This window comes from Stegodyphus dumicola, chromosome 8 (genome assembly GCF_044657685.1).
Source record: "Stegodyphus dumicola isolate Sdum_Otavi_A_Nest chromosome 8, ASM4465768v1".
Taxonomy (NCBI): Eukaryota; Metazoa; Arthropoda; class Arachnida; order Araneae; family Eresidae; genus Stegodyphus; species Stegodyphus dumicola.
This window is the reverse complement of record NC_140775.1, coordinates 97,470,140-97,497,562: the sequence shown is the minus strand read 5'-3', so window position 1 is coordinate 97,497,562 and position 27,423 is coordinate 97,470,140. Positions and strand designations below refer to the sequence as shown.

The window sequence follows — 27,423 nt, the reverse complement described above, 5'->3', positions numbered from 1 at the left end:
CTCCCGTTCAATGAACAATAATTAAAAAATAAATACGAAGGTGTTTCGTCTTTACTCGAGCAATAAAAGGTGAAGCCAAACCGGCAATTCAAGCACTCATCGAAAGCGAAACATTTTCAGTTTACATGTAATAAATAGTACATAACTTTACCAAATTTTATATGTTTAATTTCAGAAGTATACGTAGTTTAGGAACAAATACGAAAAACCATGGAGTGAAATTTTCATATTTAATTGGACAGAAAGCTACATGACATAACATGCATACCTATAATTAAAGCGTATTATTTTATTTGATTCTACATCAAAATTAGAAACGTCTTTTCTAGAGAAAGAAAAGATGAGAAAGAAAGAAGAGGGGAGAACCATACAATTGCATAATGAAGTATTTTATTTATTAAAGTCTTCACATGGCAACAATTTTCGATGAAATAATATTGCATTAGTTCCTTCTACATAATCTGACTTATAACAAATAATTTAATAAATAATTTAAGTCGAAACTATGTTCCGCATCATTCATTTCTGAGGGACTAATTCTTAAGGAGACCTATCTTAATTGCTTAATTACTTAAAATTTAAATAAGTATTTGTTACGATATAAAATGAATTTAACACTTAAATTTAAAAATTTTAAGTTAAAATTTTTAGGAGCTAAATCTGTACACCAACAGCAGGCTGCAATTTTTATTTAATCTAATGATTTTTATATTTTTATAATTTTTTAAATATTTATTTACTAAATAATATTGATTAATTGATTATATTATCTCCCAAGTTTAATTATAGTAGAATTATCTTAAAAGAGTGAATCCATACTAGTAAGTTCTATTTTGAAAGATGTTTTGAAGTAACTTGAATGTAAATTGTTAAAAATGTTTTAACGGAACTGGAATTAAATCATAAATAACAAAATTTCAACTGTAAAAGGAATAAATTAAAGGCAAGAGTTAAATTAAATGATGTAATCATTGTCAGTCATTGATCGGAAATTAGTTGACTTTTCAAGGGGAACAAACCAACTCCCGTTCAATGAACAATAATTAAGAAATAAATACGAAGGCGTTTCGTCTTTACTCGAGCAATAAGGTGAAGTCAAGCCGGCAATTCAAGTCAGGCCAAATATTTCTGTGAATAGAAGGGATTATGAACCAATGCTAATATCCAAAGAACTCATTCCTATTAAGCATTTTAGCTAATTCAATTTTGTGTGAAAAGCAATTTCTGCAGTAAAATTTGATAATGCTCGAGTAACCGTCCCCCGACACCCTCGTGTTTATGCATTTGAGTTCAATATTATTTGTAATAATTAAACATTGGAAATTGTCATTGTGAAATAGAATTCAAAGTAGTTGAAATAAACATTAGAAAATAACAAAATATAAGATAAATAGTGAAAACTTTGTAAAAACTTATCAAAAAATAAAATAAAAATAAAAAATATAATAAGAAAAGTGAATGTACATGAAGATATATATATATATATATATTGACAATAATAATAACATTGACAACTGAAAGAAATATTTGTTGCAGTCCTCGTTCGCAAATAATCCCGTGAAATAAATACATAGCTATGTCTTTTATATTTATGTCCTGTTAGCCCAGAAGAGCTATTAGTCTCGAAACGGCATATTGCGTTGAATCACTTTCAATATCCGAATCACTTTTCAAATTGTTGCCACCAAATATTATCGCCCTGGATTATATTTAAAGAAATTAAATTATGAAAAATCTGCGCATGAATGTGCGTATGATTCTCGAACTGTGAAAAAACAACGATACCTAGAGCCATCAAATTTGAATAACGTAGTCCTCCACCGAAATATGGGCATCAGAATCTTGAATTTCGAATTTGTTTTATGATCTATTTCATATATTTTTTAATTTTAACGACTTTTAAGAAGCTCAAAGAATTCAAAGCGAGCAAGCGAGCAGTAGCACCATACTGTGCGCAAGAAAATATTTTTATCTCCAGCATGCGAGAAAATATTTTTATCTCCAGCTTGCGAGATTGTCTATCTGGAAATTATAAAGATAGGCTGTTTTTAAATATTTTTTGCCCAATAGGGCTTTAGCCCAAATGCTTTCAAAACGTGTACGTAATGAAAAAAATAAAGAAAAAAAAATTGCCTGTTTGGACGCAGCATAAAATCTGAAAGGTTTCAGATTTTTAAAAACATTTTTTTAAAATTCATTGTAATTTAAATTCCCATAAATAAATATCGTATGGATGTTTTCCAAGCCGCCCAGACGGTATAGTGGTTAGGGGAGCCTAACTGCGATACCGAAGCACCCGGTATCGAATTCCAGAGAGGGCAAGGATGTAAAATTGTCTGCTCCTACATACGAGGTAAACGGTGGACGCCTATTAGGGTCCTCCACAATAAAATGGTCACCTGTTCTGGCCTTAGTAGTGGCCTATGCCGTCATAGGCAAGTGCATGAAATTGGAAAAAAAAAGGGGGGGAATGTTGTTTGCTGCTATTTCATTTTCCCATTTTAAACTCATTTTAAATATGAAATTTTACGCTCTACATTTTTAACTTCCAAGAAGAAGTGTAACTCTTACACTAGTAGGCCTCCCGTAATTGCTTGGTTAAAAATTGTTTCAGGTTTTTAAATTAAAGCTTGTGTACCAAGATGAAATTGCAGTTTCAATTTAATCTTATAAATTTTTTGAACTATGTGATCTTTTTTCCAACTCTTTAAACATTAGCCGTAAACTCTTCGAGGTGTTAAGATTATAATCAGAAGTTTTTAATTTCCATTATATTATTACATATTTATTTCGTCTAAATATGCACAATTAATGTTTAATTATTTAGCTATAATACTTGATTACAATTTGAAATTTATGGAAATAAGCTGCATAATACACAGTTTGTTTTGATATCCGTTTCAGAGACGATTATTTTATTGTCCTTGACAGATTCTGGGACAAATGCAACTACATACTAGATAGTCTCCTGACATCCTTCTTTTCTTTTTTTTTTTTTTTTTCTTTTTTTCTTTTTTTTTTTTTTTTACAGAAAATACTTTACTCTTGTGACCATTCTTTGTTCATTCATCAGACTGATGTTTAAAAGCACTCTAATGACAGAAACTACGACTATAACTCAAATCTTATTCGAAGAAACAAAATCAAGATAAAGACCAATCTACTGATTTTTTTGTGAAGTACTCGTTTTTCTTCTGTCTTTTCTCCCATCTGTTGTCTCCACCAAAAACTTTGACCTTACAAGAAGATATTTTTAACGTTTTCAGACACTTCTAGTTTTATTATTGTGTTTTTTACCCGCATAGTCACAACCCGCTGCCTAACTGGCATGTTTATAGGAACAGTGCTGTTAGACTCTACGTGTATGCCCTTGGGTTCTCTTCATCCACAATATTTCAAAGAAATATAGGGAGGAAAGCACGAGAATCGTGAATTTCTGTCAAACAACATCACGCCAGAACTTCAGAATTTTTTTTTCCTCTCTGAAAATCAAGCAACAGAAACTGCGCAAGGACTTTGTACGCATAAGTTGTCCCGACAGAAATGTTCATGAGCTTTTGAAAAGTAGTTATTAAAGGAATATTTACAGTAGAGCTCATTCACAAATTGCCAGTAACCATGAGATATCTGTAAGCATCCTCTAATGTATGCATACGTCCGTCAATTTATAAAAAATGACAAGATTATTTGCCCAGCACCTTATTTTAAAATTGCAGCAAAATACATACTGAGTGTCAAAGTAAAATAACGTGTGGCATGCAAAAAGTATAACTTTAGGGTAATAAGCCTTTTTTTCTTCCAATAAATTAAAAAAGAGTAAGAGAAAACGTGTAAAACCACGAAAACTACGCACAATCAAAAGGACTCAGCTTATACGATGTGCGAAGAAATTTCGGATATTTTTTCTTTTTCTGATAAAACATGGGCAAGTTCATTTACGTAAAAAAATATGGTGTGAATAATATATAACTTCCTTGTATGACTTATTAAATTATACACATTTTTTGCTGCACTTCATTTAAACTTATTTCCTCAAATTAGTCTTCCGAATTAACCGATCCCTCATGGCAATTTTGAAATTAAATATCCTGGTCAATTTTTGTCGTACGGGAGTCAAATTTCTTACAATTTGATTTATTCATAACGAGTATGAAACTTACCCAAACATAAGTATAGGAACCGGGAGACAGCATTAAAAGTTATTTGTTTCGTTCTTTGTCGAAATTATTATTATTTTTTTTAATTTGACATTGCCAAAACATGAATATTTTCGTCATTTAAAACACTGTAATTGAAAGTATCTGATTACGACCAACGAGGCTTCGAAATAAAGGTAAGGATTTTTAAGCCAGATTAGAGGAGTGAATAACTAGATACTATAACAGTCTCATATGCAAAATTTCAATGTTCTACAACTAATGGTTGAGTTATGCGAGATACGTACATACGATTGTACAAAGAGTCACGAAAAACTTTTTTTACAGTCCGTTTTGTAAAAAAGAGTCCTTTATTCTGTCCTTATGCACGGACTTCATGAGAAAAAACAGTCAAAATGGTTTCGAAATTCAAAAAATGGATACTTAAGCTGAAATAGGATACTTGAAATTTTTCAGCAATTCCAATATTTCTTTTACTTTGTATAAGGAAGAACAAAATAGGAAGCGTCATTTTTCAAAACACTTTTTTAGATAATGATGCTATTTTTAAGTTTATTTATAAAGCAATATATTTCAAAATTTCCATTTTAAGGTTATTTTTTATTTTTATTACTTAAAGAAAATAAAATACACTTTTAATTACAAAATAGTATTAAAAATTGGTGACGGTATTCAGGTACTTGTTACAACCTCGTGAGTATTAAAGTATTTGTGGCGCCCTCACATCCCGGCGCCGGACGAAGTAAAGGAAGTATTGTAATCATGAAAAATTCCGGATATCATATTTCAAAGAAAATATCCATTTTGACCGCAACCGAATGCAATTTAAGGATATTTTTGAGTGACATATGTACGTAAAGACAGACCAAAGGACTCTTTTTCCGCAAACGAATTATAAAACTGATTTAAAATGGATTCAGATGAGATTTTTTTCGTGGGGTCTGTATGCACGTATGTATTTCGCATAACTCAAAAACGAGTATTCTCAGAACGTTGAAATTTTTGCATATAGGACTACTATAACATGTAGTTGCGCACCTCCTATTTTGGTTGCAATCGGCAGCACCAAAAGTATATAAATAAATAAATATATACTCATTCTGATACTCGGATCAGTGAGCTCATTTTTTTTATATTCTTATATGTTGGTAAATTGTGCATTTTTTGCTGTAAAAAGGATTGAATTACTTTATTCTTATCTTCTGGTTAAGGTTTTTGTTCTTTTAGTTAACCTGCATGCAATAGTTATAGAGTTATGAACGGTTTAAAAGTTGTTTAAGTGCGGCTATGCCACATTTTTTACCATAGCAACCATAATTATTTACCATTGAAACTTAGCAAAATAGTGAATTAAGTCTTTCTGCACCTTCAGAGTACTTTTGCTGAGTGGGACCAAAAGAAAACTTTTAGCTTTGCACGCCGAAAAATCTGCCTTCTTGCCGAATTGCTTGTTTTCCAAGTAGAAACTGTAATTTTAAATGTAAAATTAAATTTTTAATTGTTTTAACTGTATTTGGTATTTTATGTTTTTCTATATCTCTCAATCTTTAAAGAAGATATTTTGAGCTTTTATGTATATTTGCCTTGCAATGAAGTGAGAATTGAATTAATTGAATGAGAAATATATATCTAATGAAATTCGAGAGAATAAGTTTAAATCAAATGCAGGAAAATTGCGTATAATTTAATATTCCGTACAAGAAAGTCCTGTTGTGATCACATCAGATTTTTTTTTAAATGTATTCAAATCTTAGTTGCTCTTTTTGTAGAGAAATTATATAATGCAAAGTAAATTGTACGATTTATCAATGAATGACAGTTCTATGAATTTCAGATTTCACTGTGATGCATATGTGTAAACATATCGATATCATTCGTTTAAATTATATGTAAAATAAGTACTTTATTTTTAATAAAAAAATCACTTAAAAGAACTGGAAATAATAAGTTTTTGGAAACTGGAAATGAAATTTTTAATGCAGATATTTTGAGTTTTTATGTATTTTTGCCTTGTCGCGAAGTGAGAACTGAATTAATTGAAGGAGAAATACTCAATCGTCTGTGAAAAACTGTTTCTCTTTTGTTTGCTTAATTTCTTTTATACGTCGTTCTAGGTTTATTATAGTATTTGAATAGAACATGTCGCAACGCTTAGGTAATTCTTTAGATGATATAAATTTTGGGCATTGTAAGTTATAAATTGAATGAAATGTAACGCTGTTAAGTGAACCTAGCGCCAGAGTGTCGCTATAGTAAACAAATATAGTGAGTTTTAAAGATTGCATTTATTCTATTGTGGTTTATGCGCTAACGACGAAGTAGATTTAATTCAATCCAATAAGTTAAAATGAAATGCAAGAAAAATGCGTATAATTTAATATTCCGTACAAGGAAGTCATGTGGTGTACACATCAGATTTTTTTAAGTACATCATTCCAAATGGTAACTTATATAATGCAATAGACGTCCACACTACGTAACATTTTAAGGTTATGAAACCTTAAAATTTTAAGGTATTAATTTAATTAATACTTAATTAATTAAACATTAATTTTAAGGTTATTTTAAGGTAATGAAATTTATTATACTAGACCGATAGTACTCACACCAAACCTTCTAGTATCTAATAATAATAAAGCAGTAGTATCTCCCTCTATTGAAAAATAAAGCAACTTCTGCATTTTTTGAAATTTTTTCGGTAACATAATCTTGCCCCGCTAAAGCTAACTTTCATAAATTAAGGATATAAAACGCATGCTCAAAATTATTACATCGTAGCTTTGTCATTCTCAAAGGTTGCATTGCTTTATTTTGCTTATTCTACAAATTATGCTGAAAATAAAGGCGATATGAAAGTCTAATATTGCCTCTTCGTTAGAAAAATATCACCAGCTTTGCTCCACTGTCTTCATCGCATCAAATAACATTAAACGTATGCAATCTGATTGCAATAATGATTTTCATTGGATAAAGAATTCCTAATGAACAGTCGCCGAACAATCTAGTCCTTAGTAATTGTCAGATCTAAAACCTTCTTAAAATTCTGTTAGTATTAAAATTATTAAAGTAATAAGCATGGATATTGATACATATTTTATTATTCAATATTATAGCTGTATAGATAAAATCTAATACAGCTACAGTTAAACCTATGTTAACCTATTAATAAAAACCTATAGAGAAATTAGAATATCAAGTAAGGAACTTCCAATATAAAGAATTTTTGAACGTTAAATTTTATATTTTTAGTTTTTGAAGATTTAATATTTGTATCTACCATATGTTTGTCGATCATTTATTATACATATATAAATAAAGGTAGAATGAAAGTTAAAATATGCGAAAATTATACGAAACTGGGGAAGGGAAAATAGTGTTGAAAATAAAAGGGGGGAAATAAAAATAAAGTAAAATAAGTAAGGAACTTTCAATAAAGAACAGCAGTAAACTATAAATTATATATATAGACTACAAAATAAACTACAAATCAAACACCAACACTGAGTTTATGCAAACTGATAAGCCTTAGTGAATAGAAACTACCATTTTTGAAGCCAGTCTCATTATGCGTATATTTCAAAAACATAGCACGGTTAAATATCTCTTCAGCAACTTGTGACAGAATCACGATTGCAGTTTATGAAATAAATCAAGTAGGGCAAATTTTCAGACTATGATAACTTCGGTTATGTGACACCATTTCGTAAAAATATGCGAAATGTTCATAAGTGTTCTCTAGAGCACTGGTCTAAAACTGGCGGCTCGCATGCGGTCCCCTAAAGCAAATTTATGCAGCAAATGAATACAGTTCCCATAAATTAATTAACATTGTTATTATAAGAATTTGAAGAAAGGTTTAAAAGTTTAATGATTTGGAGACAAATTTTATAATTTTTTCATAACGATTAGAGACAAATGTGTGTAACACTCCAAAAAGTTTAAAAATGGTGCTAATTAATTTACAGTGCGATATAAATCTCGTTCAAAGATTTGATGATACAAATTTGATTAACTTTTTTCGTATTTTCACAACATGAATACCCTCAGATACAAATTTTTGCAATCAGAGTATGCTTTGTTTGAGAGTACATTTATAGATGACCTTTTTTTTCCGCAGTTAGAATTTAATAAAATCTAAAAAAAGAACTGGATTGATCAATGAGCATATTTCGTGTTGTAGATAGTTTCTAATAATTTTTCTTCGAGGTTAGAAACTTTATCAAATTGGAAATGCTATAAGATGTAACTAAAGGCTGAAGTAAGAAATAAAGAAGTTAATTATTATTTACAAATATAAGTATTTTTCTGTGTGCATGAAAGAAAAAAATTAATAAAGAAAAGAAAGGAAATAGTTATTATTAGCCCAAAGGGCTTAGAAAAGCTTAGAAGGGCTATTAATTTCGTTTTGGCATTTTGCGTTGTTTCACTTTTCAAATTGTTGCCACCAAAACGAAAGCGAGCAGCAGCAACACTTCTCGAAAATAAAGCAGATGTTTATCCCCAGCGTGCGAGACTGTTGCCAATTAGAAAAACGAGGGCGAAAATTAGAGTTTTCAGAGTTTTTAATTAATGTCTCTGATTTTAGCTTTTTTTGGGGGGGGGAAGTGGACGTCGACAACCAGGAACCAGAAAAGAATTGTAGAAAGTTTAGTGACGATAGCTATAGTAGTGACTTAGTTAATTGCGAACAAACACACGGACATTATTCTTATATATATATATATATATATATATATATATATATATATATATATATATAATATGGGTTACTAGCCCAAAAGGCATTTTGGAGCGTTTCACTAATAACGGCGTTTCACTTTTCAAATTGTTGTCACCAAATATTATCGCCCTGTATTATATTTGAAGAAATTAAATGATGAAGAATATGCATAAATGTATGCATATTTCTTGCATTGTGGTAAAACAACGGTACTTAAAGCCATCTAATTTTGAATAACGTAAGTCTCCACGCGAATATGGACATCTGGAAGCTCAAACTTGGAATTTGGAATTTGTTTTATTACCTATTTCATTAAAGCATTTATGAGTTCTTGATTAAGAAACTCAACGATTCCAAAGCGAGCAATGGCAGCACTGTACAGGAAAAAAAAATTATCTCCAGGGCGCGAGACTATGTATCAGAAATTCTAAAGATGTTGAATTGAATTTTATGGTTTAAGTGCAAAGAATATGGTATTTAATAAATAAAGGTAACACAGAAAACGCTATAAAACGCCGCTTTGGACATAATGTAAAATCTGAAGCTTTCAGAATTTTTCTTTAGTTATTTAATTAATATTTATGTTGTTATTATTTATTCTCAAGTTTTGTCCAGCTTGGAAATTTTCGCATTTTATTTACATTTAGTTTAAATTAAAAGTAAGTTATTTAAAAATTTACTCAACATGTGACAATTATTCGAAATAACTGTCAGTCTGAAAATTTATATTTAGCTGTCAAAACATTTGAATTACGGAGTATAACTATCAAAAGGGAAAGAAAAAAACCCGTCTACATTTTGGGAAAAGAAAACTTTTGGCCCAACAGCTACTTTCAGATCGTGCTTTTGGCCCGTATACAATTTCAGTTTGAAACCAATTCTCTAGAAGCTAATTCCAGTTGTTAAGTTTTTCCACATCCTGCAAGAAATCGGTGGTTTCTTAATAAGGTTAAAAAAATAATTAAAAAAAAATAAATAAATAAAAAAAGTTGGACATAAAGGTAGATTAAATTACTTATACACAAATAATTCCTCCTATATCTTCATGTAAGTAGAGTAATTCAGGGGAAAAAATGAATACCTTTTCAATAATTGGGGGGGGGAGAAGGTATGTTCGGAAGAAACTTGTTCCTGTAATAATCAGGGCCCCAACGCTCCATTTCTGTGGCTTCATGAGATAAAAAGGAAGTTACAAAATAATTTTGGAGTACTAGGCCTGGGCTTTTTGTTTAGCCTGCAGGGATAACAATTTAATCATTAGCTAAATGTATTTAATTCAGAAGTCAAACAACAAAAATCAGCGTCATATTTTCAAATTTTCACATGACTAGTTTCGGTGGTTTTACCGAACCACCATCGTCAGCTGCAAAAGCGCAAATGAACGGTACCATCGAAACTAGTCCTTTGAAAATTTGAAAATATAACGCTAATTTTTGTTGTTTGACTTCTGAATTAGTATTTGTTCGACACGTCATTGTGTCTTAATTAAATATATTTACTTAAATTTCTCACTGTTGTTATACATTGTTTAATAATGTAATCCATTTATTAATTTATAGAATTTTATTTAATGCAAGAAAAATATCGAAAGAAATTCTTTCTAATAAAATTATTGCAATTCTTATAAATCGCCATGCATGACTTTGAAAATGGAAGGTATATCTACTCTAAGTAGACTCATTATTTTGACACTAAAAAGAGAAGCAATAAGTAAGAAGAAAAAATTCCTTAGAAAACTTCCAAACGAAACTGAAGTTGGACTTCCAATCTCGACGTCAGCCGATTATAGTTTAAATAGTTTTAAATCAAGCGTTTCTTTATCCTTAGCTTTTAAACCATTCTTTTTTTAATTGTCAATCTCAGTTCGCTTCACTGAAGTTATTTTTCTGTCTTACCATTTTCCCTACTTTTTGGGTACTATTTATGTAAACTTAATTTTTGTTTCTTAGTATACATTTTTTGTATACTTAAGTATTGATAATTTCATTTTTTGCTCTGAAAGTTTTAATATTTTCGTTTAGAACTGTTTAATTTTTTTTTTGTTGTTGTTTTGTTTAAGAGGAGACAGAATTTTTTTTTTTTTTTTTTTGGTTGCTACATTGTGTGACTGCATAGCTTTCTCCCAGTACTCTATATCTTCATATGCTATATGATAGGAGGATAAATATAAAATTTTTGGGGTGTTTGTTATTTGTCATGAATAAACATGTGAACACTTATATTGCAACACAAATGGAACAGTATAGTAAATCTGTAACCAGCTCAATACTGAAAGACATACATAAGCTAAAAATGGGTAAAACCCTAAATTTCCTCGAATCTGTAGCTGTAGGTTCTTCAATCTTCCGGATCACGAATCTCTCAAAATGCTTTACACAATAATAATAATAAAATATAAAAATTTTTACTTAATATTACAAATTTCTGAGTAAAATTTGGTTTCAATGAAAACAAATTTAATTGTACATTTTTTACAAATGGACCTATATTTATTAAGAAGATACAAGTACGAAATTGTATCAAAGAAATACATAATTGAGAGAGTTGAATTTTGAGCCTTCCTTTAGTCTATACAGTTTGACAAAATATGCTTCAATTTCAATTTTTTTTACTCTATTTCTAGATTTTTTTAAAAATGAAAGTAAATAAAAAATAGGAAAAATTATTTTAAGAGATAAACAATGAACATCAAATCTAACTGCTCGCCAGAAAATTAGGAATCATTCAGGACACCCCCGAGCTGATATTGGTGAACCAGGTTCATTGAAATTACAACATCAAAATACCTATATTAGAACAATGTTATATGTTCATCTAATACATATCTTAAGTTACGGTTTCGAGGCATGAAAAACGCAAACTGAATTCTGGCAATAGGCCCAGTAAAACGGCAGGTATAGAAATGACTTTTTTTTAAATTTTATTTTCACAATGTTCACTGCGCAAAAAAAAAAGGTGGGGCAGTTCCATATCTCCCGTTCTTCAGGCCGATTGACGAAATTCAACTTGCGTTTTTCATCTCTCAAAAGCTCGACTTAGGATATGTATTAGATTTATATATAGTATCGTTATAATATAGGTATTTTGACACAAAATCGGACTTCTGAAATAACATACTGTTTTCCATATTTCGATTCTACGACTCAAATTACGCCAAACTACCAAGTTTTGCAAAAATCGCACGAATAGTTTTTAAAAAATTAGCTCTGAAAATTTTAGCTCCTCAAGGTTAACTGAGTTTGATATATATTTAATAATCTCTCTTTCTTTATTAAACTTATTTTATTCTTCCTTTCACATTTCGAAATTCAGGTTCATTTCAAATAAAATTCACCCATTTTTTATGATTTATTTTAAAAATTTGTATTTTTAAATAATTTTTATAAATTTTTCAAAAAAAATTTTGAATTATAATCTATGAAAATTTTACCATCATCTTAAAGTAGACGTATTTCTAAGCATATCTGCAAAAAATAATAGTTTTTTATTCAAAATTTACAAAGCTATACGTGAATTTACATATCGGCCCATTTTGAAACTTGGCATATTTGTTGAAAGCGATAAAAAATCAAATGGAAGTAGAAACGAAGTGACTTTTCTCCGCTCATGCACAATGTAAAAAGGTAGGAACGAGGTGCCCTTTTTTTTCCGCTCCGGCATAATGCAAGGGAAAGGAAAATTGGTTGCCACATGTTAAGAAGTTCGCCAAGTGAATTATTCTTGGCGGAAACTAAAAGAAATTCGCCAAGATAAATTTTTGAATTTCTCCGTCAATTTCGCACCACATTTTACAAAATTTAATATCTAGGCATAATTTGAGTCGTAGAATCAAAATATGGAAAAAAATCGCTATGTTATTTCAGAAAAAAGTCATTTTGTGTAAAAATATCTATGTTAGAACGATGTTATATATAAATCTGATATATATCCTAAGTCGCGTTTTCGAGACATGAAAAGCGCAATTTTAATTTTCTCAATCGGTTCAAGAGATCGAAAGATATAGAACTGTCCCCCCCCCTTTTTTGCGCATCGTACATAGAATCTTTGATGAATTCTGAGAAGAAAAATTCACTGGAAGTCAAGTTTGGGAGCCCTAATATATGGTCATCTTGAGCAAATCGACCAATCCAGAGCTAAGAAATCAGTTAACTTCAATTAACCTATTGAAACCAGTTACCTTCATGTAACATATTAAAAGGAACAAAAAATCTCTTTTCTCTACCACGTGATATGTGGCACATATTTGTAACCCCCCCCCCCAAAATAGTTTTGCAAGAAAGCCTTCCTCTTAAAAAAACTTATAAATTTAAAAACGTCATAAGCTTTTACATTCTTTATAGATTCAAAATTGTTTTTCAAAAAATCATAAGACAAATAAGCGTACAACAATTAGAGAATTTTATATCCAGCGATTTTTGTAGAAGGTGAGAGACAGATCAAATTAAAATGGAAATAAAAATTAAACGATCTTTTCTATTGTATCAAATTCGAAGATATTGATTCAATTTGCTTTCATAAGTAGATATATTCCACTTTCATAGGCAGGTAGGCCTCGAGTGCTTTGTCATAATTAAATAAACCAACCAACCATTTCACTGTTTATATGCAATTTAGGTAACTTTTAATAGAATAATTTAGCATGGTGCTATATTATTGGTTGAAAGTAGGGTTCACTAGATAGCAATTGCATAAAGATTGGCTCCTATACTTTATTGTACAAATATAAAGGGAATTTCTTGATAAAGGGAGAAAATTCTGGTTTTGGTTTTTGGAAAGAATTTATAAGCTCTTAAAAAAGTGCTAAAAAATATGTTAATGACTAAATAGTGCTGAAGTTGTTTTCTTTACGAATTCAGGCCTAAAACTTTATAGATGTATGCTTTCGATATATAAATGCTAAGGTATTTTTATGATTATTATTATTAATTTCGAATGTGAGAGAGGAATAATACCCTGTAATACTGCCTGTTTTAGGAAGACACCCGCCTTCTTGGATGATAGCCTAGGAAACGGTCTATAAGCTAAACTTTCAATGGCCTTTTTCACTATACCAGAGATTGCGAATTGGTTTGTTCTGACACACTGATGTATCAGAAGCTTCAAGAGATGCACTATGAAATTTTTTTAAATGTAATATATGTAATATATCTCCCTGTTTTCTCTCCTGTAATTCTCTCCCTGTTTTGTTTCATATAAATACGAATTAATATTTTCTACAATAAAAACAGTGATATATAAACAGACAATCAAACTCATGTATCTTAAAGATAATCTGCATGTGGTTCGTTCTCTCGTAAGATCACGTCTTCACAAATTCTGAGAAATGCGCTTATCACAGAATAGGCAAGATAAACAAGACAAGTGTTAATAAAATAATAATAATTATAAATTTAAGTTGCAATGTGGCAAGATGCACATATACACATTTGTGTTGTCAACAGAAAACGGTTGAAAATCTTTGCATGTACAAGTATCGGTAGAAGTGTATAGATGGCAGGACACCAGAATTTCCTATTAGTCGTGCAGGTTTAGTTCCGCGGCACTAATTTTGTAGTTCACCCCAGTTTTCAAAACAGAACACCCCAGGGATGGTTCGAAGGTCCCCCCTCCTCTTTCCCTAATACCAGCCTCTCAAGAGGAGTTTCAGCTCGCTTTGCATTTTGAGGGCCTCCTTGCCACACAGAAACTATACGCTTACAAATATCTATGCCTCATACGGGATTCGAAAACGGGCTAATCGAAACGGCAAACAGCGTCACTAACCATGCAGAGTTCTTAGGTGAATCCTGGACCCAAGTAACATGATTGAAACTATAAGTTAAGCGCATTATTTATTATATAGTTCTGTAACAATCTAATGTTGTATAATTTTGTAAAGAGAAATATATATATAGTAGACTCATTTCAATATTGCATTAGAGTATCGACTGGCAGAAACAGATTTTTATCAGGTGATTGTTAGATTTCAAATATCGCTTCTTTGCACAGTATAATATTGTATTTACTTAGTGTTGTTTAAAATTTGTAATTAATACCGGTTTCACATAAAATATAAACTAGAAATATGAACTACATAAGTTTCTGTTTAATTGCACAACATGTTTTATATTTAATTACGCTTATTTTTATTTATTTATTTTGCATGCAACCATCTACTAGTGTCAAGTTTAATCAGTACAAGAAAATTCAGTAGCATAATATCATACGCAAACTGCTATAAAACAATGAATTGTATAGCATTAGGAGTAATGAAACAGGCCTTACTATATGCATGAATAACTGTTAGAGTATTTGGGTTGCTCCCCCCCCAAAAAAACTTTTTATTCTTCTAAATTTTCTTTTTATAAAATTATATCTTCCGTGCCGCCCAATCGGGATAGTGGTTAGCAACGCTGGCTGCAGTACTGAAGGGACCGGGTTCCAATCCCGTAGAAGGCTTAATGTTTGTAAACATACAGTGTCTATGCAGCATGGAGCGCACTCCAAATACGCGGCTAGCCGAAAGTCCTCTCGAGACGTTGGGAGGAGAAGAAGAAGGGCGGGAGACCCTCGAATCCGTCCCCCCAGAATGCTCTCCTTCAAAACTGGGGGCGAAACTAAGCAAAATCGTACTGTCACACGTATGGTGCTCAAGGCTCTTGCCAACGACAGGCGTAATCTTGCACTCTCACTAAGAAATATTTTTTATACAAACGTTTTACCATTTCACACAGCTAGGCAACAAGCAGCTTTCCTGGACTATAGCGCTAGAAAAATGACATAAAGTGATTTTCCAGCCCACGCTATTGTGTATGCTGTTGTCCCGGATTGAGTGTGTCAGGTCCTCTTGTGTAACTTTATGAATTATAAATAGTATCATAATTACGTCAATGGGTGCATTGTACGGCACACTTTTACTTAAATTGTTCAATTTATTGGCTTCGTTTCAGCAGTGTACTGAAAAATTAATAATATAACCTGTATTTAATCAAGCGTCTTTATGATATATTGTTAACAAAGATAACCCAGTTTAAATGGCAGTCAGCACATTCAGGATTGTAGCAATATGCATAAATTGTGTATAATTGAGGCTTTTAATTGTTTTATTGTTCGTGAATGTAATCCAGTTTTATTTATAATCAGCGCATTTTGTTAAAGCAATATCGAAAAGAGTACGTTACTACAACTGAGCTCTAATTATTTGATGTACAGGTAACATAGGCGCATACGTGCATCTTGAAATATTCTTACTACTGCGTTAGCAAGCTCTAGTAACATTACCTACACTGCCAACATAAAATCAATAACTGTGTGCCAATATGCAATTATGATAACAAAGGAATTATGTAACTCAGCTGCCTACGTAGCTTAACTGTATATGTAACTATATATTTTAAATTTGCCTTGTTTTCCAATGTATTTTTTGTTTTTATTACACTAAATTTCAAAAACTGCCATCTGGACCGCTGGCTCTACCCGAGACAGGACTTGGCTGTTATAGCAGATAGCACATGCCAAGGTGACTTTACACTTACAAATGTCAGACTATTCCTAAAAAAGTTAGGGTCAGCGGTCGTTCCTGGTGACGTTTATGTTACAAACCGCTGTACCGGCTTGGGGGTGAAAATCTGTGCAATAAGTCAATAGAGACCATCTGTGTGAACAAAGAAGTTGTGCACAATAGTTTTAGCAGAATGCAGTAGTGAAGTTACATACATACAATGGAAACAATGATCTTGAGAAGCAATGTATGAAGATCATCGGTCTTGGTCACGTGTGTGGTCAACTGAAAACGGTTAAAAATGTCTACCCTAAGCCGAAAGTAAGCCGCGTATATACACAGAGAAGTTACACAGAATAGTGTTATGTTTGTCAGAAAGTGACTGCTGTATATTTAAAACACTCGGGCCCAATTGATTTTATTGCGTAATAAAAATAATAGTATAATAGGTAAATTTGTCTGAAAGAGAGATTAACTCATGGTTTCCTAAATATTATTCACGTAATGCAAAGCTAAGCGTGACTTTTATCATTCTTGGAAAGAGAAATGTTTTTACTATGTATTAAACATTTCTAAAGATAAAACATTTTTATTATATTATTATGTAAATAAATCATAAAAGAGTTTTATTTAAAATCATAAATGTAGAGTTAGCGAAACAAAGCAGTCATTTAAATCTAAAATCTCGGATTGCCCTTGAAGAGTGCAGTCACATCCCCAGAGAGACGTATCCACACAAAAAAGGAGGTTCAAATACTCTGCGAAAGTGACTCATTCATATTGTGACTAAAATACATTCAGCAAAAACAAACTAGAGATAAGGAAATAAATAAATAAACGGACAATAGCAGTAACGAAGTTAAGAGGGCTCAGAATCCAACGATGCACATAATAGGAGCAATTCAACGCACACGGCACATCCTCTCCCAGCAAAGTACGGGAAGATGCTGCATTGTTTAATATGGATTCCGAAAAAACAAATAAAAAAAGGGTAGTTGAAGAGATAAAAGGAAAACAACATGGTGTTGTGGCGCCAAAACTAATAATAAAACAGGAGTGCAATTTTGTTAGTTTTCCAATGTCATAATCATGGGTAATTTTCACTCTTCATAGTAGAAAATGAGTAATAGTGGCAGAGCTATGGACAGAAGAAAAAAAGCTCCGCATCCGCTTTTGGGATTTGGTCCAACAGTTCCACAAGTTGTACGATGGAACCCAGTTTTATGCAGTGGATTGTACAGGGTTATGAAAAATCGCATAACCTCCCGATCCTCAACCCTATGCTCGTAGCACTGTTACAACCGCCAACGGTTCTGTGCTCGCTGCTGTGCAACCAAGATAAAAAAAGTTATTTTTCAATAAAATGTTATGTAATTTTTTTATAGTTAGCATCAATTACAAGGATTTAATAACCATATTTTTCGAAAAAATATTTATTTATCATTATATATTTATAATATTAAATAGGTTTACCGGACGTCCCCTTTTAATCGGGATTGTTCCCTCTGAAGGTATGGTCCCGGTGTCCCAACCAATTTGTCATTTTGATCAGATTATTTATTAAAAATTAAAAAATGTCAAATATCGTTATTTTCAACAATGAATGTCACAAAATCAAAATACATACCACGACTTTAAAAGATAAACATCTTGATGATTGCTTACGAGCAGGAATGTCATCATATTCTCCTAATTATGAAGCAGTGGCCTATGAAATGCAATGCCAAACATCAGAAACTTTCGTCTGTATTATTTAGTAATTGTTTATTTTACATAAGAATACAATGAATAATTTTTATATCTTAATTTTATAATTTTTGGTTTTTTTTCGGGGGGGGCTATATTATGTACTACATTTTAACTTTGCTTCCTTTTAAGAAAGTTTTTAAATATAAGTTCTCAGACAGGGAGATTTTGGTAACGTGATATTTGCAGTAAAAATATGCAAAGCTTAAATTTTTTATTGCTTTTGTAGTAGAAAAGTAGTTTTTCATTGCCAGATTAATCAAATGAAAGAAGGAACCGTATTCGTACGATTAAAAATATTCAACATACCATAAACTGAAAATTTATAAGGATATTTTTTTTTTGTTTTGTTTTTGTCAGACGTACATGAGTTATACATGTATGGGTCCTAATCCTCATTTTCTACAGTATGTTGAATTCCCTATATATTAGGGTAATACTGGAGATGACGTTCACGGCTGATCCTGCAGCAATAATAATAATAATAATTAAAAAAAAAGAGAAGGAATCTGAAAGTTTTCAGATTTTATATTACGCCCAAAGGGGCTTTTTTTAAACGTTTTCTGTGTTTCCTTTATTTATTAAATATCATGTTCTTCGCACTTAGGACAGAAAATTCAATTCAACAGAAATATCACAAAATAATTTTAAATGAGTATGTATATCTTTAGAATTTCCGATACACAGTCTCGTGCGCTGGAGATAAAAGAACGGTTTTTTTTCCCCCCGTACATATTTTGCAATTGCTGGCTTTGAAATCGTTGACTTTCTTAATCAAAAACTCATAAATACGTTACAAAATATGAAATAGATAATAAAACAAATTCCAGATTTGGGCTTCCAGATGACCCTATTCGGGTGGAGACGTACGTTATTCAAAATTTGATGGCTCCAGGTACCGTTGTTTTATTACAATGCTAGAAACAAACATACATTTATGCATATTCTTTATTGTTTAATTTCTTTAAATATACATCAGGGCTCTAGTATTTGGTGGCAACAATTTGAAAAGTGAAACACCGTTATTAGTGAAACGCTCCAAAATGCCAAAACGAAATTAATCCTCTGGGCAGGCAGTCCTCCTGGGCTGCCGCCTTTTGGGCTAGTAACCCATTTTATCTATATATATATATAAAGAATAATGTCTGTGCGTTTGTTCGCAACTAAGTCACTACTACAGCTATCATCACCAAACTTTCTACAATTCTTTTCTGGTTCCTGATGGTCGGCGTTAACTTCTCCCCCCCCCAAAAAAAAAGCTAAAATCAGAGATATTAATTAAAAACTCTGAAAAAGCTGATTTTTACCCTCATTTTTTTGATTGGCAACAGTCTCGCAGGCTGGGGATAAAAATCTGCTTTATTTCGAGAAGTGTTGCTGCTGCTCGCTTTCAAATCTTAGCGTTTGTTAATCAAAAATTTGTTAAATTTTACAAAATCTGCCTATTTGTGTGCTCGATTTCTGATCAATTATGATAAATGTTTTGCCACATTTAATCGACTAAAATTGAATATAGGTCAAATATTGGCTGGAACTTGAGCTTTTACGATCATTTGATTAGAAAGACGAAAATCGTAAAAAACTGCGTGCCATTGCTTTTGATATAATGTGAAAGAATTAGTTTATTTTTCTCTCGAAATTTTTAATGTGTGTTTCATATCGCATCAGACTGAAAAATGTAGGACTATGAACCTTATTTTTTGCATCGTTATTAGAGAAGGATTGCAGCGGTATCGTTTCCTCTGCTATTAGATACCTTACTCTCAATCTAACTTAACTGGCATCGGGTACTTCCGCTAGTAATTAAACAATCAATCAGAGAACTTTTGTTAAAATTTGCCTACATTTTCAAGCAGTTTAAACTGAGGGATGAGTTTAGTTGGTTACGTTAATTAAATCAATATTCAAAACAAAAGTAAATCACTGTAAATAAAGGAATAATAAACATTATTAGAAATAAAGAAAGTAAATTAATTATTAGGTATTAGGGTACAGTATTTACTAGTAATACAGTAAATTTTTCATCGTTGTGCAGCAAACAAACATAACTTTTTTCTAGACAAGGCCACGTTAAACTACCTACTCACCAGCAAATTGACTGCATACTGCATTTTCATCGTCAAGGCCGAATGTTGGCCAAAAGGATTAAATTCACTGAACCCACGAGTCTCAATGCTTCTGTGAACCAAACCGAACAACTGAACACATGTTTGTTTCCTTCAAATTAAATTTCTATAACAGAGGATGGTTTCGCATGTAACTCGAAAGTGAAGCTGTGTTGCATAAATTTACATGTCCCGTGACATCTTGGAATTTATTTTAACAACTTCTACAGAAATACTAATTTTTCTACTCATGCGTCATCGGTTTCTTCGTGCAGTATATCATCTCAGTTCATATATTCTTCCTGTTTAGTGTAGGAGATATCAATAATGATGGCTGCTGTACTGAGCACTTGTTTTGAATTTTGTGTCCTTTCATGAATGAAGAACTTTTTTGAAGACCATAATAATAATAAAATTTTTGCATAAAAATTCCTTAGGAAGGGAAGCTATTCCCGATTTTATACATTCCTTTGTTAATTGCGTTACTATATGCTAAAAACGCAATGAAATGCAATTTTATTTAAAGTGTGCCACTTGGAAAACTCCGCAGTTAATTCCAATTTATATTTGTTAATTTCACCTTAGTTGATATTTTGCATATAAATTTTAAAATATCATTTGAAATAATTTAGCAAATTAAAATTTGAAGCTTAGATGAAAAACTGCATACAATGAAGATTTAATTAACAGGATAAGGTAAAAAGCATACTGGATGCGTTTATTCAATATGTACATCAAATAACAAACAGCTAAGTTTAATTGTCAGAAAAGAGCTCTGGATTAAGCTCTGGAAACACCAAACGCAACAAGAAGAAGCAGAATTCATCCCTTTTTGGCGCTAATTTCAATCGTAAAAGAAGATTAAGTAATTTAAGGAATAAATTTTATCATTCTTTTTCAGGAGCAGATATTTTATTAATAAAAAATTAAAATAATATTGATTCTTTCTAAGAACTGTAGCCCTTCGATTATTTTGAAACCTTTGTTTACATTAAAATGATTGCAACAATAAGACTCGGTGTTTAAGTTGAAATCGGCAGACAAATTTTGAATTTAATGCTATTAACCAAATTAGAATACATACTTTTTTCGGTATTTTGTGCACTCTTTGAAGTTTTGATAGAATGTCTCTTTTTGTGTCTGTCATAGACTGGCCATTGAGCTGTTTTAGAAAGTTTGAACTACTAGAAAATGTGGACTTCATAGTTTCATCTTGATGAGAGACAGCAATGAGATTACAGGATGAGAAATTTGAAGAATAAGGTGACTGTGACATGACAAGGATCTATTTCTGATCAAAGAAACTCAAACTACTTTGTTAGGACGCCTTCTGTTTATAATGCAGCATGAAGGCGAAGGTCGAAATATGTTTTAATTTCGTTTGTTCTTCAGCATGACCTGCCGTATCCCAGATGATGTCCCCTTATACGTTTCTTTTATAAAAAATACGCTAGCAATTTTTATCAGACAAATTTAAATACTAAAGTCTTTCCGCACGTGATATGACTTTGCAACAACCTATTGAAACGAAGCGTATACTGTACACTATATAGCTATAACAAAGATTTAAAAATTAGTCTAACACTTTTCACATCAAAATCGTAAAAACAACCTTGTATTTAGCGTAGGTATAATGAAACACTCAATCGATTTCGAGGGCAGCTAAGGGTCCCTCCTCATCAGGAGAAAGAAATACTTAGAAAGAAGAAAATAAAGGAGTCACAGAATTTCTTTTCACATCATTAGCTACTAGGTGCTGAATCAATTACCAGACCTTTTTATATTACTACTCAGTTATCTCGAGATTATTTCGATTTTCTTATACCTTTTAATTTTTTGTTTTACAACTGTACCCGATACATCATTTACAAATTCCATTATGCTACTCAAAAACGATGAATTTATAATTTTACACAAATTTTAACAGTAAATAATACGACGCATGCTTAGAGCTCATGCTCACATTAATGTGAAACAGCTTACATAGAAATCTCTTCTACAGACAATTTTTCTTCAGGTAAATGAAATTAAATCTAGATTTAAACTTATTTCATTCAGGATAGTTACACTTAGTGCTTCTTTTGGGTCTTTTTAATTTAAGTAATTTTAGCAGAAATGAAAGCTTTATGAATTATTTAAAAAAAACTACTTTTTAAATAACTAAAAAGAATCAGAATAGGAAATCACCACTTTGCTTAAAATTTATGCGCTAAAGCTTACTTTTCAAAAAATGGCCTAAAGGAATCAGAATTGTAAATCACCATTTCTCTTAAAATTTATGAGTTAAAGCTTACTTTAAAAAAATATTTACCACACAATATACATTACTTGTTGCTGTTCTACTGTTATTATTGATGCAATCATAATAGCAGCTATTTATCTTTGCCATGATTATTGCCTAATTGGTAATTTTCCCAATCACAATGAGGCAATCTGCATAATCATAATGAAAGCTATCTGCCTAATCGAAATATATTATAAAGGTATGCTCTCTTGGATGACATTTTAAGGGGACACCGGCTCGTGCCTATTCTATACATGGAAAAAATAACGAAACTTTATGCCAATACTGTTCGCCTAGAATTGATTCTCAATGAACTACCGGTGTTCGGCTATCTTATCCGTTAGAGAACAAATATGCTATTTTATTACTATTATTACTACTACCACCATTACTACTACTATCTCTATTGCTATTATTATTAGTAGTAGTACTATACAATAAAACAAGGTATAATTAAATTAAATAATTGTAAAAATGAAACACACTTTCTTTATAATACGTGGAAATTTCTCTTACTGCTACTAATCACAAAGTAATGACATATCAATACAAATTAGGGATTATAGTGTTTCCATACAGATTCCGAGATATACATCATACACGATTTTAGGCAACAAACCATACATATAACATAATCAAGTAATACACAATAAATACGGTAAATTTACTGGTAAAATTACACATACAAGTAAGTTCAACATATAGGAGAGAAGCCTGCTGCATTATGCACGTGTTACTGTCTTTCTCGTACGTGTCAGAGTAAAAGAATTCCTATGTGCAAGAAAGATTGCTGTAAAGAAAAAATACTGAACCTGTAATATGCAAAATCATGATCAGTTTCAAAAACAGAAGAACTATGAAAGTATGTTTTCCGTCCAAACTTTAAGCAGTGGATGATGGGTGTGAATCGCGCCGATTTTCAAAGCTTCCATATTTGTCCATCTGGCAAAACAGACGTAAGAAACAAGTATTACAGGCCATTGAGCTTCTGTATTTTACTAAATTTAAATTTCATTTTGTAGTTAAAAAAAATTCGTTTATTTCTCTAATTTTTAAATTCCTGCATTTTAGAACCAGAATCTTTAGAACCAGAATACAATGTTCAAATATGCTGATCCATTCATACATTTCTTTTCTAATTTCATACATTTTGGACCATTTAAATCTGAAATCACAAATATCTAATCTGTCGATCCAGAAGCTTTAATCTAATACTGAAATTTGATATCTGCAGACAGCCTTCTTAAGGGTTAGGTTAACTGAATATGGCGAGGCACGTGAAAATTATCCTAATGGGAGAGATGCCTTCATGAAGAACTTTCTAAAGGAAACTAGTTCTTATTTACTTACACATGTGAAAAACGAAGGAAACCAACCATGCACCCAGCCCTCGAAGCCCAGTCAAAATTCCATCATTTAGCAATCTTAACCGCTCGGCCACTGGTGGGGGCCTCTCTTAAGAGAGCCCAGCTGTCAGCTTTTGATGGGCGAGGGACTTATACAGCTGAGAAGGAGAAATCAATTTGATTTAGAGTGGTAGTCTAGGGTTAATTAATAGAACTTGACCTGATAGAGGTTAACTGGCAGATTTCATATAAATTATCGTACGCAAGCAAGGTTAATTACATTTCATCAACCTTACCAACTTTTTGATTGTGCATCAAAAGAAAATAAAAAGCGGGAAGTAATGCGGTGCTATTTTTCTCCTCCTTTGTTTAAAGAATGAAGGAAAATGAAGTGCAAGAGCAAGGGAAAAGTGCCTGAGGGATCCTTCTGATCGTGATGCACCTTGCAAGATTGTTTTCCTGCTCGCCGCTGGGTGGCGAAGGAAGCGCGCGGGCCATTTTTGGTTCATATCCGCAGTACCATGGCACCCCTTGCCCTGGTTGACATCCTGCGAGTAGCACTTTTCGTCCCCACGCCCATTTGACACACAGGTGGAGGTCCAGAGAAAAGACCGATTTAACTGTTTCGTGTACGTAGGTGGCATAGAGTCATAATTTGCCTTAAGCGTGTGTTGTACACATGCTTTGCCACGATGAAAGAATTTTTTGTAAGATCTTTGACCGAAAAAAAAAAAAAAAAAAAAAAAAAAAAAACCTTTGCCTAAATCTTTTGCGCTATGACCAGATTCTTGTCCCCCACACAAATACTAAATTAAATAAAGCTCTATTTCAAACCTCTTTAAGTGCTGTACGGTTTCTGTTGCAAGTGGATTTAAAATAGTTGTATCTACAGTAAGGCTGTTATTATGCAAGCCCAGATTGAGCAGCATGCGAGATGAAGTTATTGTAATATATTATTTTTTTCATAATTCATAGAAGCTTTGTCTTAAATAATATTGTCAATGCACCCCCAAAAAAATGTAAGACATCTTACTAAGAAAACTGCACATCGATGTGATAAATTCAGAAAAGAATGAAAAAAAAAAAAAAAAAAAAAAAAAAAAAAAAGAAAGCTTTCAGGTTTTATATTACGCACAAAGAGGCGGTTTCTTTCGCTTACATACACATACAGGTGTTGACAGCATTTGGAATAATGTTCCTTCGGGCTAAAAATATTTAAAAGCAGCTTATTTTTAGAGTTTCCGATAGACAGTCTCTCGATTTTGGAGATATTTTTTTTTCTCGTACAGTGTTGCCATTGCTCGTTTTGAAATCATTGCAGATTTTCCATCCTAATCAGTGGATAGATCGAAAACGTATCTTCCAAATAAAAATCTTTTTAGATTTTCTAAATTAATTTATCAAATTTTGTCCTTTTTCTTAAGTTATGGGTTAACAGCAATGATATAACTTTAAATCAAATGATTTGGTTTTCATTATCAGCAGCCCCATGATTTTAAGTAAATGAGATTACGATTTTAAACCGAAGAGAAATAAAGGAATTGAATGATAATTTCTGCCATCGATTAGATCGGAAAAACCTTGGATATCAAATGACATCATATCTACTCTATTGCTCTTCTGGTTAGAAAGAATAATTTTCCTGTGGACAGAGCGGATGATTTTTTTTTCTTTATTTACTTTTCCGGTTATAAGTAAAATATACACAAAAAGATTAAAATTACATATTTTTAATTAAATTCACTAAAATGTGAAAATATTTCAGCAATTCTAATATTCTTGATCAAATGTTATTGAAAATAAAATCATGTGGTAGTCCTTCATATACGAATTAGTACGTAAAAAGAATTTCAGGAATAACAAATGCGCTGGTATAAAAATGTTATGTGTAAGGATGACTCAGTTCTAGTAACTTAAATTACTCTTTGGCGTGTATCGAACATATTTGGAGACTTTTTTTGAAACAAATAATTTACATGTAATTTAATGACATTTATTGGCTCTATTTACATAAACATAAAAGTTAGGCTATTCAGTACTTGAAATAAATCCCTATTATTTTACAAAAACGTGAATTAAATATAAAAAAATAAGGGAAATTTTAAAAACTTTTAGAAATGCTATATGAAAAATACTGAGACTTATTTGGGAGGATAACCAACACACTAAAACTACTATATACTTCCTTCAAATGCTTGTACTGTTATTTAAAATATACTATAATATACAAAAATTAGAAATTTGATCCTGATAAAAATTTTCATTAAAATAACATTTTATCAAAATTCCTAATTAAGATTTCCATCGTATTTAAAATGTCATAGTTCAAAAAGGACATTATTATTAGAAAAATACTCGCATGATGGAATTTCGTATAATGGAGGCCCTTGTAAACAATAAAAAGAGTTTCACACGAATGGGATATAATACTCTGGGCTATCATTTCTCAAATGAAGAAATTATGTGTAAAAGTCACTTTAGAGAAAAATTCATTTAAGTTCAAATTATTGTATTTATACTAAAACCTTCACACTTATAATAGGTTACACCATCTTAATGATCTCATTTATTCTCATTTAGCCGATCTATTTTCTACCTTTTTTGTACAAAGTAAAGGGAAGTTTTGTAACAACGAAAAATATCCGGCATCATATTTCAACGGAAGCATTTATTTCGACCGTTCCCGAATACATTTTGACTAGCATTTTGCGTGACATCTCTACTTTCGGATAGAACAAAAGACTCTTATTTCCAAAACAGATAGCAAAATTAATTTAAAATGGACTTTTTGTGACGTCTGTACGTATGCATTTCGCATAAATCAAAAACGAATAGCCGAGAACGTTGAAACTTCGTTTCTGCAACTCTCTTTTCTGCAATCCCGGTAGTACCAAAAGTATCTATATATACCCGCCTTCCTTACCTGGTTTTACAGACCCTATCCGGCCTTTATTTTCGCAGTCGTTGATTGCAGTCATATACTTCCAATGACAGAAATCATTTAAATTACGAAGATATTCATGATTTGTCGATGTCAAATTAAAAAAAAAAAAAATTGGACAAATAATGAGATCTTACTTTAAATGCTGTCTCGTTCCTGTACTTATATTTGGGAAAGTTTTAAACTCGTTATGAAAAATAAAATTATAAGAAGTTTGACTCTCATACGACAAAAATTGACCGAGATATTGAATTTTAAAATTCGCAGTTTTTGATCTCATTTTCAGTTTGCCTTAAGAGATTGATTAATCATGTCAAAATAATTCGTGGGTATAAATTTAAAAGAAGTGCAGAAAAAAAAAAAGAAAAAAAAAATATGCATAATACGTACAAGGATGTCATGTGGTGGCCATATCAGATTTTTTTTTTTCATGGTAGTTTTTATCTCGGACAATGAAAGATGCTCAGATTTGCTGATTCTTTCTTCTTTCAGTGTACAAGCACCAGAATAAATACAACAGTTTTACGATTGATAGGTAACCGCTTAAAACCTCTTCAGAGTTTTATAACAGCCATTTAGCCACAAATTTAGGGTTTGTTATTAAACAAAAATATCTTTCGAGTTGGACTTTCAAAAACATCTTA

The 27,423-nt window shown here is 31.5% G+C and overlaps 1 protein-coding gene across 50 annotated transcripts in view; it reads right to left on the bottom strand.

Annotated features, from left to right (window-relative positions):
* LOC118199817 (uncharacterized) overlaps positions 1-27,423 on the bottom strand; it is a 458,327-nt gene that overhangs the window by 19,302 nt on the left and 411,602 nt on the right. For 17 of the 50 annotated variants that reach the window (XR_015042670.1, XR_015042668.1, XR_015042660.1 and 14 more), the window contains one exon: positions 17,985-18,065. The exons of the other annotated variants lie outside the window; for them this stretch is intronic. The gene's annotated coding sequence lies outside the window, so the exon portion shown is untranslated. The remainder of the gene's footprint in view (positions 1-17,984; positions 18,066-27,423) is intronic. 50 annotated transcript variants of the gene reach the window in all.